The sequence below is a fragment of the Tenrec ecaudatus genome, chromosome 8, assembly GCF_050624435.1.
Source record: "Tenrec ecaudatus isolate mTenEca1 chromosome 8, mTenEca1.hap1, whole genome shotgun sequence".
Classification (NCBI taxonomy): domain Eukaryota; kingdom Metazoa; phylum Chordata; class Mammalia; order Afrosoricida; family Tenrecidae; genus Tenrec; species Tenrec ecaudatus.
The window spans coordinates 160802778-160822306 of NC_134537.1; the positions used below are offsets into that span (position 1 = coordinate 160802778).

The window sequence follows — 19529 nt, forward strand, 5'->3', positions numbered from 1 at the left end:
CCTAGTCCCTCCATCCCCAAAGAGCAGCCCCTGAATATTCGCACTCCCTCTACCATGAAGCCTGAGTGCAGGCAGCATGCAGGCCACTGTCCTGATGGCCTGCCTTGTGTCATCATTGGCAAGCTTCACATCACTCATCCTAAGACTTCTTTGGTGGCTTTTACATAACAACCCTAAAACTTTTGAGAAAAACAAAACTGTGTTTTATGCATCTTAGCATCTCCCTTGTATAAAATAATCCCTTTTCTCTGAACTGTTAGGATGAAGGAGCCCAGATGGTGCAGTGGGTCTGTGTTGGGGTACCAACTGAAAGGCCAGCAGGTGGAAACCACCAGCTCTGTGGGAGAAAGACGAGGCTTTCTACTCCCATAGAGAGACACAGTCTCGGGACTAATGAGAGAAGCCATAGCAGGAGGGGAAGGGGAAGGTGGGGGTAGAAAGGGGGAACCGATCACAAGAATCTACATATAACCCCCTTCCTGGGGGACAGACAACGGAAAAAGTGGATGAAGGTAGACATCGGTCAGTGTAAGACATGACAAAATAATAACATAAATTATCAAGGGTTCGGGAGGGAAGGAGGGGGGAAAATGAGGAGCTGATACCAAGGGCTCAAGTAGAAAGAAAATGTTTTGAAAATGATGATGGCAACAAATGTGCTTGACACAATGGATGGATGTATGGAATGTGATAAGAGTTGTACGAGCCTCCAATAAAATGATTTATTTAAAAAGCGTTACAGTCTCGGGAACTCACATATCTATGATGCAGCTGCCTGGGTACAGAGCGAACTTGTACGATCACCATCACAACCCCACCCACCCACACAGAAATACAGTAACTGTAGATCTTGTGTCTGTGGTATTGACGCCTGTCTTAATCTCAAGGATGCTGCTAAACTATCAGGGCAAATAATTAATATTCATGCCGCTTAATTTTAAAATAAGTACCATCTTGTCCAATGCCGCCTCCTCTCCCCAGGGACATGTAATTGAAGATTTAGGCATCACTAACCGAATTACCAGAAAGCAAGAACATGTTGCTCAGTGTATCTTAAACTGAAAGAACTCAAGATAAAAAAAAAATCTGATGGTGCCCAGCTATCAAAAGATATAGCATCTGGGGTCTTAAAGGCTTGAAGATAAACAAGTGGCCATCTAGCTCAGAAGCAACAAAGCCTACATGGAAGAAGCAAACAAGTCTATGTGACCACGAGGTGTCGAAGGGATCGGGTATCAGGCATCATCAGAACAAAAAATCCTATCATTGTCAATGAGGGGGGTCGGGTGCAGAGTGGAGACCCAAAGCCCATCTGTAGGCAACTGGACAGACACACCCCCACCTATACAACAGTCGCAGGGAGAAGACAAGCCAGTCTAGGTGCAGGATAGCAATGATGAAACATACAACTTTCCTCTAGTTCTTAAATGCTTCCTCCCACCCAGTATCATGATCCCAATTCTACCTTACAAATCTGGCTAGACCAGAGGATGTACAAGGGTACAGATAGCAACTGGAAACACACGGAATCCAGGACCAGTGCTGAGATTGGTGATACCAGGAGGGTGGAGAGTAGGTGGGGTAGAAAGGGGGAACCGATTACAAGGATCTACATATAACCTCCTCCCTGGGGGATGGACAACAGAAAAGTGGGTGAAGGGAGATATCGGACAGTGCAAGATATGGCAAAATAATAATTTATAAATTATCAAGGGTTCATGAGGGAGGGGGGAGCAGGTAGCGGGGGGGGAGGGGCGGGAATGAGGAACCCATACCAAGGGCTCAAGTAGAAAGCAAATGCTTTGAGAATGATGATGGCAACAAATGTACAAATGAGCTTGACACAACGGATGGGTGTATGGTTGTGATAAGAGTTGTACAAGCCCACAATAAAATGATTTTTTAAAAAGAAGATAGAATATAGAGTCATTGCACCAAAAAGAACTAGACATTCTATCATTTCAGAATGTTTTCACTTAAAAAGGGTTATTATCTTAAATTATTTCCACTCCTGTCCTTGCACTATAGGCTCTCTGCTTCTGCCTTTCTGGTCAGATAATCCACTCAGCACACAGCACTGCCTGTACTCCACAGGGGGCCGAGGGGCGGGCAGGACACAGAGATGCAAACTACATGGTGCCTAGCTCCAAACCCCAACGCTGCCAGAGATAGAAGCAAACCCAGGTAAGGAGCATGCTTGTCCAAGAGCCACAATACACACACTGGAGTCAACTCGACACCCGCTGGTCTGGTTTGGGCAATTTTGTGAGCATTGTTTGTTTTAATTTGTCTCAATAAATATTAAAAATTTGTAACAAATGAAAGAGAAGAATGTATCATAAAGCAATGGGTACTTGGCCGGGAGGGGGTGGGGGGGGGTGGAAGAAGAAACATTTTCAGGTGAAGAAGGTTGGGGGAGGGGAGATGCCTGAAAACTCCAGGAGCGGAGGGGAAGCTCAGCCTCCAGCACAGCACATGTGGGAGGAAAAATATGCTAAGAAATCTGGACTTCACTAAGGGGCCTTGGTGGTCTTGTGGGTCAGGCAGAAGGAAACAGTCCATTGAATGAGAATATAATCAAAATAATTTTAATTAGTTGGGATTTAATACCTGTATCATATCATTCCAAAGAGCATACACTTGTTTATACCAAGTTTGCAAAAGCCTGTGGTGTGCATTGGAAGGACCCGTCTGTTTATGAATCTGCTCATCAACTCAGGCCTCCAGGGAGTCCTTGGGACCATTAACAGACACAGTGAAAAGCTCCTCCCTCGGGCAACACGGAGGAGAGAGTGGATTAAGTCCACGAAGAGGAGGCAGAGCCCTCAGTGACTTGCCTGGGTGTGCCTGGGTTGACTAGAGAAACAAATTCACAGACACTCATATGTGTATAATAAAGAGCTTTCTATGCAAGAGCAACTGATATTGATCAAGTCCTTAACCGTGAGATTAGCCCATATGTCTGATACCAGTCTATAAATTCCTCTCAGATTCATGCAGCACATGCAATGACACCGAATGCAGGAAGATCCCAGGCCAGTGGGTGGACAATCTTGTGGATCCAGTGGCAGTAGAGGCATCTCAGCGCTGGTATGGGTCTCCACGTGACTCCTCCAGCTCCAGGGATCTAGGGTAGCTCCATGTAGCTGGCTAGTCATCAGGAATACTGAGCACAGAGTCTGTGTGTATCTGGCTTCTAGTGAGCTATTTATCTCCGTGGTGCCTCCAAAGGAGGTCATCCAGCTGTGACCAATGGACAGGCTAGACCCCACCCCCCTGCATGTTGACACCAGATTATGTAACTACCAGTCATCATACCCTGAATGCCTTGGTCAGAAGGCTCTCAACCAACACATCTCACTCACCAGGACCCTGTGGGACAAAGCAGAACTGTCTCCGCAGGTTTCCGCTGCCATCCACAGATGAATGGCTAAACCCACTGTGGCTCCTCTAGCCAGAAAGGGGACACGAAGTCTTGGCAACGTGGTACCGTACGGATGGATCTTGAAGACCAAGCTGAGCAGAAGTGGCCAATCACAAAAGGCCAAATATTTTATGACCTCTCGTATGTGAAAAAAAATTTTGACGATGATGGTAGTGAGTATGGCATTTACACAGAAAAGGCAGCTGCACAGAGACTAGTCTGCCAGGGGTCGGAGGAAGGGGAGGACCGGGCAGGGTTGGTTAGTGATGGTAGGAAATTCCCACTGGTTAAGGGTACGGTTGTGCAGGCAATTATTGTAATTGCTGTCGATAAGTTACATACGTACTAAAAATAAAAAAGTGAGTTGGGAGAAGTTGCCATGATAGATATATTTACAGCCATGACAGAGCAGCTACTTGGATACAACCTAACACCTCATGGGATCTGGTTCCCTGGTTTGCAGGTTTGAAGTCATGGTTTCAGTGGAACATCTCGGTTAATTTGGTGCTTCGGGTCTCCCTGCTCCTTCACTGTGTGGCCCCTGGGGCCTGCAAGAGGCCAGCCACGGCACAATTCATCTCTATTCACTTGGAGCGAGAGAGGAAGAAGGCGAGTCAGGAACAGAAGTTGGAGGAGGTAGAATGTGTGACCAACTGCCTCCTTCCCCTCAGAGCAGAAGAACTGCCTAGTGACCATTACTGGGCATTTTAATCAAAGATTCCACAGAAGGGTGGCAGTGGAATCCTAAAATCCAGCCACACATAGATGAAGCCTCCGGTGACACCCTCTGGCCTTTAGTCGAAGATGTTAACAGTCTTGTTATCAGACTGAGACCATTATAGTAGAGACGACTACAGGAGATACCTTTAGATTAAAATGCAGCACCTTATCACTTGATCTCCCTTCTGACCCATTGTAAAGCTATCCTGGTTTTTAATAACCTCTGCTTTCTTTTCTATTTTATTTTTTAATCGTTTTATTAGGGGCTCATACAACTCTTATCGCAATCCATACATGCATCAATTGTGTAAAGCACATTTGTACATTCATTGCCCTCATCATTCTCAAAGCATTTGCTCTCCACCTAAGCCCCTGGCCTCAGCTCATTTTCCCCTCCTTCCCCTCTCCCCTCTCCCTCATGAACCTTGATGATTTATAAATTATTAGTCATATCTTGCACTGTCCGACATCTCCCTTCACCCACTTTTCTGTTGTCCGTCCCCCAGGGAGGAGGTCACATGTAAATCCTTTCCAACCCACCCTTCCTCTACCCTCCTAGTATCACCACTCACACCACTGGTCCTGAAGAGATCATCTGCACTGGATTCCGTGTTTCCAATTCCTATCTGAACCAGTGTACATCCTCTGGTCTAGCCAGACTTGAAACGTAGAATTGGAATCATGACAGTGGGGGGGAGGGGAAGCAGGGAGAGGAAGCATTTAGGAACTAGAGGAAAGTTGTATGTTTCATCGTTGCTTCATTGCACCCTGGCTGAGTTGTCTCCTCCCCGAGACCCTTCTGTAAGGGGATGTCCAGTGGTCTACAAATGGGCTTTGGGTCTCCACTCTGCACTCTCCCCCTCATTCACTATGATACGGTTTTTTGTTCTGGTGATGCCTGATACCTGATCCCTTTGACACCTCATAATCGCACAGACTGGAGTGCTTCTTCCATGTGGGCTTTGTTGCTTCTGAACTACATGGCCGCTTGTTTACCTTCAAGCCTTTAAGACCCCAAACGCTGTATCTTTTGATAGCCGGGCACCATCAGCTTTCTTCACCACATTTGCTTATTCACCCGCTTTGTCTTCAGCAGTTGTGTCAGGAAAGTGAGTATCATAGAATGCCAATTTAATAAAGTATTCTTGCAATGAGAGTACTTGAGCGGAGGTCCAATGTCCTTCTGCTACCTTAATACCAAACCTATACATATATGCACACAGAGCTATTTCCCCATCCTCATATATATTTGCATATGTACATAGACCTCTATAAATGCCCTTTGCCTCCTAGCTCTTTCCTCTATTTACTTGAACTTTCCTCTTGTCCCACCATCATGTTCAGCCTTCAGTAAGGTTTCAATAATTGCTCTTGGTTACATTACCCTTGATCACGCCCTACCAGGCCTCCTCCACCCTCCTCACCACTGATTTGGATCACTTGTTGTCCCCTTTTCACTGGGTTTCTATTTTATTTTGGGACTGTTGTTAGCTTTTCGTGTGTCCTTGTTGGTTTGCTTGAGGCTATGAAATCCAGGCGGGGCGAATCTATGGAGACAGCCGGATTGATGCTTTCTTGGGGCTTGGCAGGGGAGGTTGCAAGGAAATGGGGAGCTAATGAGAGTGAGTACAAGAAAGTTTCTGGAATAGATTGTGTTAACAATTGTCCAACTCTTCTTGGTACGATTGAACTACTGAATTGTATGGTGTGTGGATTATGTGCCAATGGAATTGTTTAAGGGAAATAAAAAGATTCCATCGAAGAATGCTGATCCAAAGGGGGAAGATGAGAACAGAATTTCAAATTAGAATGGACTCTAGACTTTCTGCAGCCCTGGAGGAGAGATGACGCTTGGAAACTACTGGCTTGGGATAATAATATTTAAACCTTAAACCAATGATAGCCCATGAAGTCATTCTCACACCAAACAGCTTAGCTTGACAATTTAAAAAAAGGAGCCCTGGTGATATAGTGCTTATGCATTGGGTTGCTGCTAACCACAAGGTGGGCAGTTTGAAGCCACCAGCCGCTCCAAGGGAGAACCATGAGGCTTTCCACTCCTGTAAAGAGTTACTGTCTCAGAAACCCACAGGGGTGGTTCTACCCTTACCCCCACAGGGTCGCTAGGAGCCACACTTGCTTACAGGGAGTTGGGGTGGGGGGTGGGGGGGGTGGCCTGCCTTGAGCACTGACACGCTGTGAAGTCCTATCTGTATGGGAACAAATGAAACCCAGCACAGAATAAGGCAGTGGGGACAATTACACAGCTCAAAGACCGTCTTCAGTGTCACTAGGCTGTACGTGTAGAAGCTGTCGCAGCCCGATGGGGGGAGTGTTGTGTTTTCAGTCACCAGAAAATAACTAGCACTTAGAACACAAGCAGGCGTAGCAAGGACTGGCAAGGAGAACCCAGGCAAGCAGACCAGGTGGGTGACTGCGGGTGACGATGCAGACAGACGTGGGTATAAATTCAAGAAATACGTCAGGGCTCAAAGCACCAGGACTCTGAGCTGCTCAGAACTCTGACCTGTTCAGTGTCTGGCTGTGTGACAATTCCCTGATCCTCCTGTGTGTGCTGTGGTCTGGGCTATTCCCCGGACACCTGACTGGCCAACACACACATCACCACCTTAGCCCTGGCACAGCCAACTCATGTCCTCTCTCCCTGCTCAGCCTCATTGGGCTGGGCCCCATCCGCCATCCTCTACCTCCCTTCAGGAACGTGGTATCACCTCCGTGGGCTTTCCCCTCTCTAGGGTCTTCTTTGTCGACTGACTGCGGACAGCAGTACTTCGGGAAGTCACAAGCCTTCAAGTACCATGTCAACATGAAATGATTTGCAAAATGCAATCTCCCGATTCCCACACCTCCCCTTTCTAGCTGACCCCTACTTGCAGATTCTTCAGGGCGACCACTCTTACTGTGAGCGACCACATCAATCCCACAATCACCCGAAACCGCACACATGCCACAGAGCCACGAGACGCGTATCCGTAGGTCTGGTCCTACGCCTCCTCTAGCTCTGCTGTGTCTGTTCCCCTGTTGTCCCCATATGGAAGTCAGTCTCCGGGAAGCCCAAGAGCAACCGCTGTCCTTTCAAATTCCAACACCATCGAGTGCCTTTGAAAGCTGTGCCCCGGCCCGGAGTAGGACATGAGCAGAAGGGATCAGATGGGGCCTGTTTTCTGAATGTGGGCGCTGAGCCTCCAAGTGGCGGTTGGTTGGGTCAAGCACCCCATCTCACCGTGGGCAGAAGCCAGCTGGCAATTTCATTCTTATGTAGAGGAGGCCTGAGACCTGAACGTAATTGATGTCACATTCAACAACTCCTGCTCTGTCACCACTTCCGCCACTTCCTCTCATGGCTCCTGAGACCTCCAGGGCCCTGTCAGCTGTGCTTTCCACGGTGCGATGCAACCACAGCGAGGCCCTGACGCCGCGCCAGTGCTGCGAGAGCTGCCCTTCATGACAGCTTCCAACGCCACCGGAGGACCTACTGGATCCCAGGTCGTAACACTCTGATATTTAGGGCAGACCCGGGTTTATAGCAAAACTATTCAGGGAGTGCAGAATGCTACCATCGCCCTCTTCTCCGCCACCTTTCAGGGCCCGCGTCTTTGTGGGACATGTGTCAGAGCTGACATTTGAGTGGTCCTATGGGTTTGGGCAGAGGTCTAGCAGCACCTTGACTGTCTACCGTTCTAGAGCCGGGCGGACTCGCACCTTTTCACCCTCCACACACACCCTGAGCCTCTGTCGCCCGCAGATCTGTCTTCTGGCTGTCTCAGGAGTCTGACCTATTCCCCAGCATCAGACAGGTGGGTCCGGTGTTTTTGGTCTTCCGCTGACTGTGTGCACCCAGGGGTCCCCAGAGTCCTTGCAGGGGCGGACGATTTTTTACTCATCAGGGAAAGCTCACAGCAGCCAGTGCTAGCACATCTCCATATCTCAGCGTCGCCTCTGCAGGATGAGAGCGTCGGCCTAGGTGCCCGGCACCGTCCAATGCCAGCTCCGACTGACAGCGAGGCTTGCCCTGCCTGCCAGCAGGAAAGCCGTCTTTCACCGTTGAGGGGCCATGCAGTTCTTGGGGCTTGTCCTTTCCCTCTGCAGGGAGAGCATCCAGGGTGACTTCCAGCTGCACCAGTAATTGTCAGACCTGACAGCTGAGTCAGAGCCCCTTCCCAGAGGGTCAACTGAGTGGGCAAGTGGTCTGTCAGTGCCCCATCCAGAGGGCCCAGACTTGGCCCCGCCCAGGCTTCAGTCTCTCCAGCCCGTCACGCTCAAACCTCACCAGCCCTATTCCCTCTTTTCCTCAACGACCGCTGCTGCAGACCCTTCACTGGCACCTGACATGGCCCACAGCTGCTCTCAGATCGCTCTGTTCTGGAGAGAACCCCTGCTCCAGGAGGGAATGGTCAATTAACTGGGACTCGTTCCTGGGGGGTGGACAGCATCTGGAGGAAAGGACGACACGTGGAAGACATGCGCGCACGCGCGGCCGGGAACCCCGAGGGTGATGGGGATTCCAGAATGGCAATCGCTGAGCAGCACGCTGATCACATGTAAGGTCACCAAAGGGTACAGTACCTGAAATGGCAGGTGTCTAGTACCTACATATTTGCTGCAATTGAAATATTGAAAAACTAGTTTCTTTGAAAGGCAGGAGGGGGAAAGACCTCCCCAAGAGACGGGCCTTGCAGGGGCGAGCATGAGCTGTACCCACACACCTGAGAGGAGCAGACAAGTCTGGAGCAGCCAGGTCTCCTCTTAAGGAGCCCTGGTGGCACTGTGGTTACGCCCTGGGCTGCAATCCCAAAGATCAGCAGTTCGAAACCACCAGCCACTCCTTGGGACGAAGACAGGGCTTTCTATTCCCCTAAAGAGTTAACAGTCTCAGGGAGTGGCTTACTGCTCTCTTGGGGGTACGGTTGGACTATTAAAGATGAGTACAAGGGTGGGGGAAACGTTCTAAAACTGACTGTGGTGATGATTGTACAACTCTTCTTGATGTGAAGTTGTGAATGAGATAACATGTGAATTACATGCCAACAACACTATTGGAAGAAAACCAAACAAAGATCTGCAGTCTCAGAAACTCAGAGGGGCAGTTCTAACTTGTCTTGCAGGGTCGCTAGCTAGGATTTAGCATCGGCTTGAAGGCGGCAAGTGTGTTTTTGTGGGGGAGGGTCCTTCTTCATCTGCGCGGCCTCTCATATAAATAAACGCTGGCCAGATATTTGAAGAATTCAGGACCAAACCACCTGGGCCTAGTTCCCAAGCTTCTCTCCCTTCAGTTATACGGGAAGTCAAGGGCTCACGGGGGATCATTTGATTTACCTGAACATAATATGCCAGGCAAGCCAACTCAAGGTGAATCCAGCCCCATGCAGGTGCCACTAACCCGATTACTCACACTCCTCACACTCCGGCCAGTTTCTGGCTGCTCCCGGAGACATGGGGGCCGGGGGTGGGGTGGGGGGTACTAGGACACACAATGACATTTGTTTTGAAAAACAAAGCAGCTTAATCAGCTCAAGTGTAACCAAAGAAGAGTAAAACCCATAGAGAACAAACAAAGTGCTTAAGTTTCCAGTGGCAACCGCCCTGAGGCACCTACGAGTCATGCACACTGCACCCTCCTACCGCTGAAGCTATTGCTTTCCATCTCAGAGGCTGGCACGAACTGACTGCATTCCCCCTGCCACTGGGGTAAAAAGGATCCCACAAGGCCAAGGTCCAAAGTTTTGGAGGAGGAGAGCCTCCTTTACCTTCAAAATTGGTAAAACTGATTTTCCAAGCAGAGGCATGTATTGTCGGGGTACTCGTGAGCATGCATGCGCACGCACACACACACGTTTTCAAAAGTTCACTAGAAAACTCCCATCATCTTCCATTCCCATTTAGTGAATCGCCTGCACGTGTGTGTTCTTCTAGACTGAACCTCTGGAAGAATTCTAGTTTCCCCTGGGTAGTTATGCCCCACTGGAATGGCAAGATCGTCTTGTGAGATAACTCTACTCTAGATTAGAAACTGCTACATGTCTATTAGACCCAAATTGGCAGTACACACTGTGCCGGATATAAAGGTGCAGTCCTGTGTCTCTGCCTGGGGGGCTATGTGGCACATTCGTAACAGCAAGTCCAGGTTTAACAGCACCCATTCTCGAAACTACATGTGGGGATGTGACCTATTTTAAGCCCAGCCCCTTAACCTCCATCTCAGGAATCTGTTGTTCGGCTCATTCATTATGCAATTAATCCCCTTTTCTAGGTCTCTCAACCAGAATGTTACCCATGGCACATTAACTAAGGGGCCAACAACAACAAATCGTCTCTCCGTGCGGCCAGTTGGGTTTGCTCCTTGGAAATCGACAAGCACGTGTGTCACTGCTGTGCTCCCCCCTGAAGGAGGCCGCGCAGAGATGAACAGACTCTCGCGGGAACACGAGTCCACAGTGCTGCCCCAGCCATGCTCACCGCTCTCATAAGCCCCCTTTGGGCCTTCCTGTCCGCAACCCCTTCTTTCCTTCCAAAACCAAGTGTCCCACCACAGCTGCATGACTAGGCCTCCAGGTCCTTAGCAGGGTTCTCCGAGGCACACCTCCTTCATGAACATACCCCCAAACTGCTCATGGTTTTGCCGGGGGGGTGAGGGAAGGTTCGATTGTGGGCCATTCGACAAGTGCAGACACACCGAGCTAGTCTTAAGAAGGCAGCAGAGGGCAGAGGGCTCATCTCTGGGCACCCAGCGCTCCTGTGGTGCCTGGCCCATCACAGGGTACCATGAGCTATACCCAGCCTTCCCCGGTCATGCTTTCTTTAGCAACCTCCCATGTTTGCTTCGGCTACATTCTTCCACACGCGCCAGAGGCTCATCTTAAATCTGCAGGGCACTCTCTTTCCAAAACGGAAACTGCTTTATGGATTGAGAATAGTTTCTCACTGCTACAGCAGAAATGGTGGGTATACAAAGAGAGCTGTGTCCCGAGTGATGGATGAGGAAACGGGTTAATTTAACATGGTGTTTGTGGAAACCCCAGGATAAAATGCATGGTATGAGGTTACAGAATCATGAAGTGTTCGCGTGTGTGTGTGTGTGTGTGTGTGTGTGTGAAAGAGAGGAACGGGGAGAGGTTGTTCCCACTTACTGCAGGCACAAACACCTTAAGGGATACTCTAAGTATCGAAGCCCCAAGGACATGTGTAATTCCCTGGCGCTTTAATGAAGAATGAGTTGACAGTTTATCCCATAAAGAAAAAAGGGACATGTATTAGAAGCAAATGGAAAAAGAATTGGAGAACACAGTAGAAGCATTCCCAAATATCACCAGAGGAGAATCTGCTACGCTCCTTTGACAGGGCATCCAGAAAGGAATACAACTTCCATCTCTCAGAGAAAAGGAATCCTGAGACTTGTGGGATGTTAGGTTTCTGTCTGTGATCACCGCCCTCTGAGAACGTCTTGATTTTTTTTGTGAGGCTCTCGGGGGACCTGCAGATACTGTCAGAAGACCCGATGACTCCAGAGAACAGGTAAGAAGGATGTGACATACTGAAACTGGGTCCACAAGGTGGATACCAAAAATCAACCTACCAGCTTTCCGCTCAGAACACTGAACATGCTGTTGCCAGCTGCCATCTTGTTCTCTGGTGATTGGACCGTGTGGCTGCTTTAGCTAGTTCTCTGCCTCAACTTGTAAGCTACACTACCTATAGGACAAGCCAACCCATGGATCGTGTTGCTAGAGCCTGAAGCTCCTTTAAGACCTGCTTTGCCATGCTGCGGGTGTGTACATTGCTTGAGCTTGAGGCTGGTGGATCCTGCTATCTTATATTGCTTGAGTTCTATATCCCATCTGGGCCTGCTTCACTAAGCTCTTCAGCTACTGACTGTTGGCGACCCGCCCTGATGTTTGCTGCCCGTGGGCAGACTCTGCCTGCACTGCCCATTTACTGGCACCACTAGACGAAAGACAACTGCAATGGGCCCGCGTGATGCCAGCCTTCAATGTCCTCTCAATGTACTGCTGACTTCCACAGACCATTAGCCAAGTAATGCCGTGGAGACGGTAATAACCCTCAGTTAATGTGTGTTATCAGTATGATGGCAAGGTACATTTTGTTCCCATTTTGCAGAGGACCAAATCGTGATGGGACGTTTAAGTAAACGGCTGAAGTCCTCAATATAAGGAAGGAGCGGAAGCAGTCAAGTACACCCATACTTTGGTACAGATAGCCATTACTCCAGCACCATTGACCACAGTAACCATTAACATGACAAGCCGCCAAAACCTCATTATAATCCACATACACGCTCTAGATGGAATGAAAAGATCATGCCCCCCCCCAAAATTGCAAAGCCCCTCATACATGAAAAGTTATGCAATGCATCACACTGGCTGCCATTGAGTCAATGCTGACCCATGGCACGCCCTGTGGGTTCCCAGATGGGGTCACTGGAGTAGAAAGCCCATTGAACTGCCGACCACGGGGATCGCAGCACAATGTGTAACCACTACACCACTGGGGCTCCGTATGCAATGCATAGTTCAGGGAGACGTATTTCGTTCTCAAATGAGCGGTGAGAACAACAGTATCCCTTGTGGCACAGTCTGAGTGTCTGCGGTCTTGGCCTTAGCCAGCACCGTCGTTCCCTCCACCTTCCTAACCTGCTCTGCCGTCAAAGTCGTCTCTGAGGACAGGTGAGCACCGATCCAAGACAGAATCCAAAGTTCAAATCCAGCAGCTGCCCCACAGGACAAAGGCGAGGCTCTCTGGTCTCGTCCAGATTTACAGGGTCAGAAACCCTGAGCAGCAGTTCTACTCTGTCCTACAGAGTCGCTGGGAGTCGGAACCGACTCTACGGCGGTGGGTTTTCAGTCTTACGGTGCAGGTTGCGCAGACACCTGCATTGCCTTGTGCTGGGTCAGGTGCTCATGGAGGACAATGCCTGTCCTCGAGATGCTTCAGGTCTGATGCCTTTCACTGGCTGCATCACAGATGTGCATTCAGAAAACAGAAGGGTCCACCCTGGGAGCTGAGCGCCCCACCGAGAGAAATATCAAAGTCACTTGATTATCTTCAGCTAAGACTGCTCTTCCTCAAGTTTATTCCAAACCTGCCCCCCCCCCAGTGGTTTCCCCTCCCAGCCCCAGGGAGGTGTCCCTTGACCGTGCCCTCATGGTCCTTCGGCCATCTGAGGACAGCTCTGCCAGTGCCCTGGGCACCCTGCTCCCTAGGGAAGGCCCTGGCAGCTGTCAGTCATGCTTTACAGTCAGGGCTGATCGGGGTGCTGTCACCAGCCCCAGCTGCTCAGTTCTGAACACACTCTGGTCTGTGTCTCAACGAGCAGGGGCAAACCTTGTGGTCTGACCACACTGAGGGAGGCGGCACCCGTCTGCCTGTTAGCAGGGCATTCACCCAGCAAGTTTGAGATCAGCTTCAGACAGAATCTCTGAGAAACCTCCGAAAATGAATCAAGGTTGCATTCGTCCCCCTGGGCTCAGTAGCAATGAGCCGCAGGCCGGGCAGTTTTGACGCTCTCACCTCTCACCATTCAGAGAGAGAGACCGGGAGGCCGAGCCTGGGGTTTACCTGGACCCCCTTCTCCCCGAAGTCTCTAGGAGGAAGATCTTTCTCTGTGTCTCAGCTTCTGGGGGCACCAGGCATTCCTTACAGAGTGAGAAGCGCCACTCCACAGGGCCATCTTTCTCTATCTCTTGGGGGTCCCCTCTCTTTTTTCATATGGACACCATGCAGCTGGGACTGACGCCCACCCTACTCCTCAATGACCTCGGGTTTCCTGGACAGAGAGCCTCTTCTACCTGGCTGTCCCAAGCAGAGTTGGGGTCACAGCCCCAGAGTTTCAATGTGCAACAAACTATCGTTTTTTGGGGGAAGGGAAACAAAATCCAATCCTAAACAGTAACTACTAAGATATGCGTGAAAACTGGTTTATAAATATTACCATCTTCCTCTTGGGATGTATTAGAGGCCAGCACAAGGGCCTTTTGAAGAACATAGAGAAAGGGAACTGTGACTGCTGATAAGGATGATAAGCTGCATATGTGCACGGCAAAAAAGGAAGCAGGCATTCGCAGCAGCATGATGCTGGCAAAATGACCAAACCGAAAGCCAGGCTCCGGCGGGTTTAACCCTTTGCCCGGCTACTAGAGGGGAGTGTAGCGCTGGGCAGGCCGTGTCCTGCTGTGTCCTTGTGTCCGGTGTGTTGGGAATGCAGTGGGTGACTGTCCTGAGGAGCTCGGGAGAAGCTTCGTGTCCATCAACAGTGCCTGGGGCTGGGGGGCTTTCCTGACGGGCAGGGGTGTTCACCAGCAAAGCATGGGATATTTTCATAGTTGCTGCCTTCCTGGAAGAAGAGAGGCAGCAGACACAGCTGGCACTCAGTCCCCGAGCCAAAGCCCTTCCGGAACTAAACGCGTCAGGGAAGTACAGGGCTCCCGGGATTTCCGCTGCAGAAGTGGAAGGAGGTCCCGCGCTCAGGCTGAGGGTGTGGAGGGCAAGGTTGTGCTGGGAGCAAGGGGCTGCTGTTTCCCTGTGGGAGCGAGCGGGAGAAGTGGGAGGCTAGGACGGCTCTGCAGGATAGAGGGAGTAGAGAGTGACCTAGGAAGGGCCAGCCCTTCAAGGGCCTTCTGCCTGGAAAGAAGCTTCCATCGTTCCAGACAACACGGGGTACACAACAGATGTCCAAAAGTATTGCTACCCCAATCTCTCATGTTCCCAACCCAAATCCAGTGAGATCTCTCGGCAAAAACACGGATCGCAGCATTGACCTGGCATGGGAAAATCGGAGAAGGAAAAAGTCGTTAACTCTCGCTGGATAGAATACACTGGGGATCAGATCGTGGAAGAGATAATGGACCATAGGAAATTCATGGAGACTGATGAGGCTCTGAAGACAATGCGGAGGGGAGGTAGTTTCCTAAATAGGAACATGCACCAACTGGAAGCATGTAAAGTGCGTATAAAAGGGACCCTCTTTGTAAGCATATCATTTACATACACCTTGACAGGCATCCAGAAAAACTGCTGACACTTTGTTAGGAGGAGGGAGCGACCGACGCCAGGGATCCCATGACTTGCGACCTACTTGTTACATACAAAACCAGCAGTCAGATGCAAAGCTGGTAGGCTCCTCCTTGGGGCTTCGCCAACTGCCAGGTTCTTTTGACTTCTGGCCAAATTCCCAGTCCCTGCAACGGCTTCGTAATCTCACATTTATTTTGCAAACACCATCCACTTGCAGAATAGCCTTCACGTCAGTTCGAGATGACCTCAGATGAACTCCGTAGGAAAATGGGTAAGATGTGCAGAGTTCACGGGCAGAGAAAAGATGAGGAGGGCTCAACAACAAAACAAAAAGAACCTCACAGAAGAATGGAATTAAAAGGCCGTGAAATGTCTGCAACCTTGGTGAGATCCCTTCATGCCTTTGGCCAGCAACATACAAGGAGAGTCAACCCCATGCCTGGCTTGATGTGGCTGTTGCTAGCTGCCCTCAAGCTAACCAGATTCACAGGGACCCCAAGGTACATAGGACAGACCCGCTCCCGGGGGTGTCCTTGGCTGTGACTTTTCGGAAGCAGATTGCCAGGCCTGTCTCCCAAGGGTCCTCTGTCCATCAGAGGCAAATTTCAGAGATGAAAAATCGGAATATTTCATAAAAAACACAGAGTTGGTTTATGGGAAAGAGAGAGACCCTCTCCCTCACTCCTGGAGGGGGCTTTAAGTCGGTGTAAACAAGGTAGCAGTAGCTCCGGGTTCTCCAGTACACGAGTCAAACCTCAGTCATTCTATGGCTGAGAACTTGCCCGGCATAGACCAGGGAGACCTGTGGGCATGGTGGGTTACGCGTTGGGCGCCTAACCACAAAGCCTACATTTCAAAACTATGGGCCACTCTGGAGGAGAAAGATGGGGCTTTCTATTCCTATAAAGAGTTAACAGTCTCAGATCCCCACAGGGGCTGCTCTGCCCTGTCTTAGAGGGTCGCTGTGTGTGAGTGGGATTGACGCGTTGGCTCGCACAGGGAGGTCTACGTGCAAAGGGTTTGCTGACACACAGACTGTCAAAGAAACCATCTGGTTAGATACCGGCCGCATCACTGAACCTATGATGGAAGATGCTGTGCACCAGGACGGTGTGAGGCTGGTGAGACCACAGCAGGGCGAGGCGCTCCACACAGACGAACATGTGTAGAACACGGACCATCTGAAGCCTTCTTTCCGGAAGCCTGGGTCCATACACACCCAAGAAAATGGATCTGTGTTCCAATATGTACACACGTGCAAGCAATGGTGACAATAACGACGGCAGTAACCTGGAAGGATTTACATCCCAAAAGGGTTCCCAGTGACCACCCTGAAGATCAGGCCCGGGAAAGAGAGAGCACGCTGCCTTGTCTGTCTGTCATAAGTACTTCTTTCTGAGGCATGACAGTTTGTCCATGGGCTACTTTAACACCAGTGCTGAAGGGTGCTGAGAACTAGGTGCAGCCAGGCTCATGGCAGCCCGCTTGGTCTCAGGGCTACCACCACCGACCCCTGTGGAGTGGAGCCAGGCAGACCAGAGGGGGACAGCTCAGTTCCCCCAGCGTTGATATTTTACAACTGTCAGAAATCATGCTGCCACGTGATCAGTGTTCCCGGGCGGTGCCAAGTGACACAAAAGGTCTGGGCAGTGGCAGGGACAGAGACGGCTCAAACTCACTGAGGCCAGCTGCGCCTGGACAAATCCGAGGTCACGGGGCAGCCTCAGACGCCCGGCTCCTAATTATTCCACAACTTACTGAGCACAGGACTGACAGGCTGGCCTAGCCTTCTGTCCAAATTTGTGTCCTGGTCACAAAGAATGCCTCGTTTTTGCCACTGCCACTTCTGTAAACTCTATCCCCTCCCTCCCTACCCCCTTTTTCATCCCTGCCCCAGCAATGAATACCAGCCCAACCTACTGCCAACAATTCCGACCTGTAACGAGCCCATATAGGCTCTCTGGGGTTATAACTCCTCAAAGCAGCAGACAGCCTCACCCCACAGAGTGGCTGGTGGGTTTGAACTGCTGACCTTGTGAGCAGCAGCTCAACACCCATCCAGAAGTGCCACCGGGGCTCCATACCTCCTGGAGGTGAAAGGGTGCCGGCCTAGCACAAAACTGAAAACAAAATAAAACAACTGCTGGCCCAGAGTCGGAATCGATGACGATTCCTAGACACCTTGTCAGACAGAGCGGAGCTGCTCTGTGGAGTTTCCAAGACGGGGAGCTGTCTGGTAAGCGCACGGCTAACTGGGAGGTTAACACTTCAAACCCACCAGCCGCGCCTCCTCGGGCGCAAGATCCTCTACTGGACCTGCTCCTACAGAGATACACGGATTGGGAAAGTCTGTGTAGGGTCTCTAGGCGTCAGAATCGACTTGCCAGCAGCAGGTCCAGTGGATAGTCATCTTGACAGGAGCGGAGAGCCGCATCTCTCTCCCACAACACACCTGGTGGTTTTGAACTGAAGACCTTGGCAGTCAATTAGTCCAATGCTTACCCGAAAGCGCTTCGGGGACTCCTGACATAATGGCACAGTTGTGATGGATGGGGCACCTAGCGTGTGTCAGACACGGCACTCGGCAACAAAGCGCCATGCCCCAACTACAGAGTCTGCGCTCAGCTCTGTGAACCAACGCAACTTAGATCCCACTCAGGAGTTACCCGGCAGCCTTTTTTCTATTGAAAAAAGAAAATCTAGCATCCGATACTTACTGGCAAGAAGATTACGAGTTGTTGTGAGAATCACAGGACTCGGTCAGAAGGTTGAAACCCAGACAGGCGTGTTGCCATGACTACCTATGTATAAAAGCCCTCCTCTGTGTCAGCTGGGTGGTGGGAACAATCTGGTCCCAGCGGGGGCCTTCCTTCAGCCTGGGGTAACCACCTCGGAGCAGGCCACGTTCCATCACTCTCTCTCCCTGTCAGAGGGCAGGTATCAGCAGGTGCTGGCGCCAGCAGCAGAGGCCCCGCCCCCACTCCAGGCACACACACACACAGGTGCCCTCAGTCCTACCCCTGGGCCCAGCTCCAGCTGGGGAGATGTTTCCAGTGCAGAGGGCTCCTGTCTGGATTCGGGCCTGAGATATGAGAATGGTCAGGGACCCTTGAACCCAAGGACTACACCACATCTGCTCATCTGGCTGCTAACTGGAGTTGGTACCCTTGCTTCTAAACTTTGCTCAGTGGCTCCGAGGACTGAAAGGTCAGGGAGCCCTTGACAATGAGCATCCTGGTCAATTACCACCACCCCAATTAAAACATGCCGCGAGCTCGCTCCATGCCAGGCGTCATTCTAAAGCAGGGGTTCTCAACCTTCCTAATGCCAAGACCCTTTAATAGTTCCTCATGTTGTGGTGACCCCCAACCATAAAATAATTTTCGTTGCTACTTCATCACTACTTTTTGCTACTGTTATGGGTCATCATGTAACTATCTGATAGGCAGGATGTATTTTCATTGTTACAAATTGAACGTAACGAAAGCATAGTGATTAATCACAAAAACATTATGTAACTATATATTGTGAAATATTTCTAATGACCAAGAAATGAAATTTTGTCTTGACTCATGGTGTACCATGGGTCACAGGCTTCACGCAGGGTACTCATGTGTGGGTGTATCTGCATGTGGGCAGACACCCCTGGAGATGGATAGAGCAGCGGTGTCTTGGTTCCTAAGACCATCAGAAATATGTGTTCCAATGGTCTTAGCCCTGTGAAAGGGTCATTTGACCCCAAAAGGAGTCGCAACCCACAGATTGAGAACCGCTGATCTAAGGGCTTCACATAAAGAAATTATTTTAATTCTTTAAATTCTTATCAGCGCTACTATCGTCCTCTTGGTGTGTGGTGTGTTCAGTGCTGAGGAGCCCTGGGTGGCACAGTAGTGGGTGAGGGGTTGGGGTGCTAACCGAGGTCAGCAGTTCAAACCCATCAGCCAAGCCTCGTGATAAAGATGAGGCCTTCTGTGCCCACAAAGATTTTCCACTTCAGAAACCCAGAAATGAGGCAGTTCGACTGACCTACTGGGCTGCTCTGAGACGGAATCCACTCGGCGGGCACGAGTTGGAGTTTCTCATATCCAATGCCAACGAAAAGGCAGAGGAAGAAAGCCCAGTCCTGTGGGTAGGAACTAGAACAAAAGGAATCAAGAATTTTAAAAAAGAAAGTAAATCCATGCATGCCAACGACCATCCACATCGACCTGCTGTGGGCTCCATTTACATTCCGATCATCACAGTGACTTCATGGAAGTGAGCTCGGTTTCGTCGGTGTTCTGAAGTTCGTTCGTGTGAGGCGTCCCACTAGGACAGCGATTACATATTGGACTGC

At 50.2% G+C, this 19529-nt stretch overlaps 1 protein-coding gene across 2 annotated transcripts in view; it reads right to left on the minus strand.

Moving 5' to 3' along the window:
* Window positions 1-19529, minus strand: part of LPIN1 (lipin 1) — an 86337-nt gene that overhangs the window by 61881 nt on the left and 4927 nt on the right. The gene's annotated exons all lie outside the window — the stretch shown is intronic.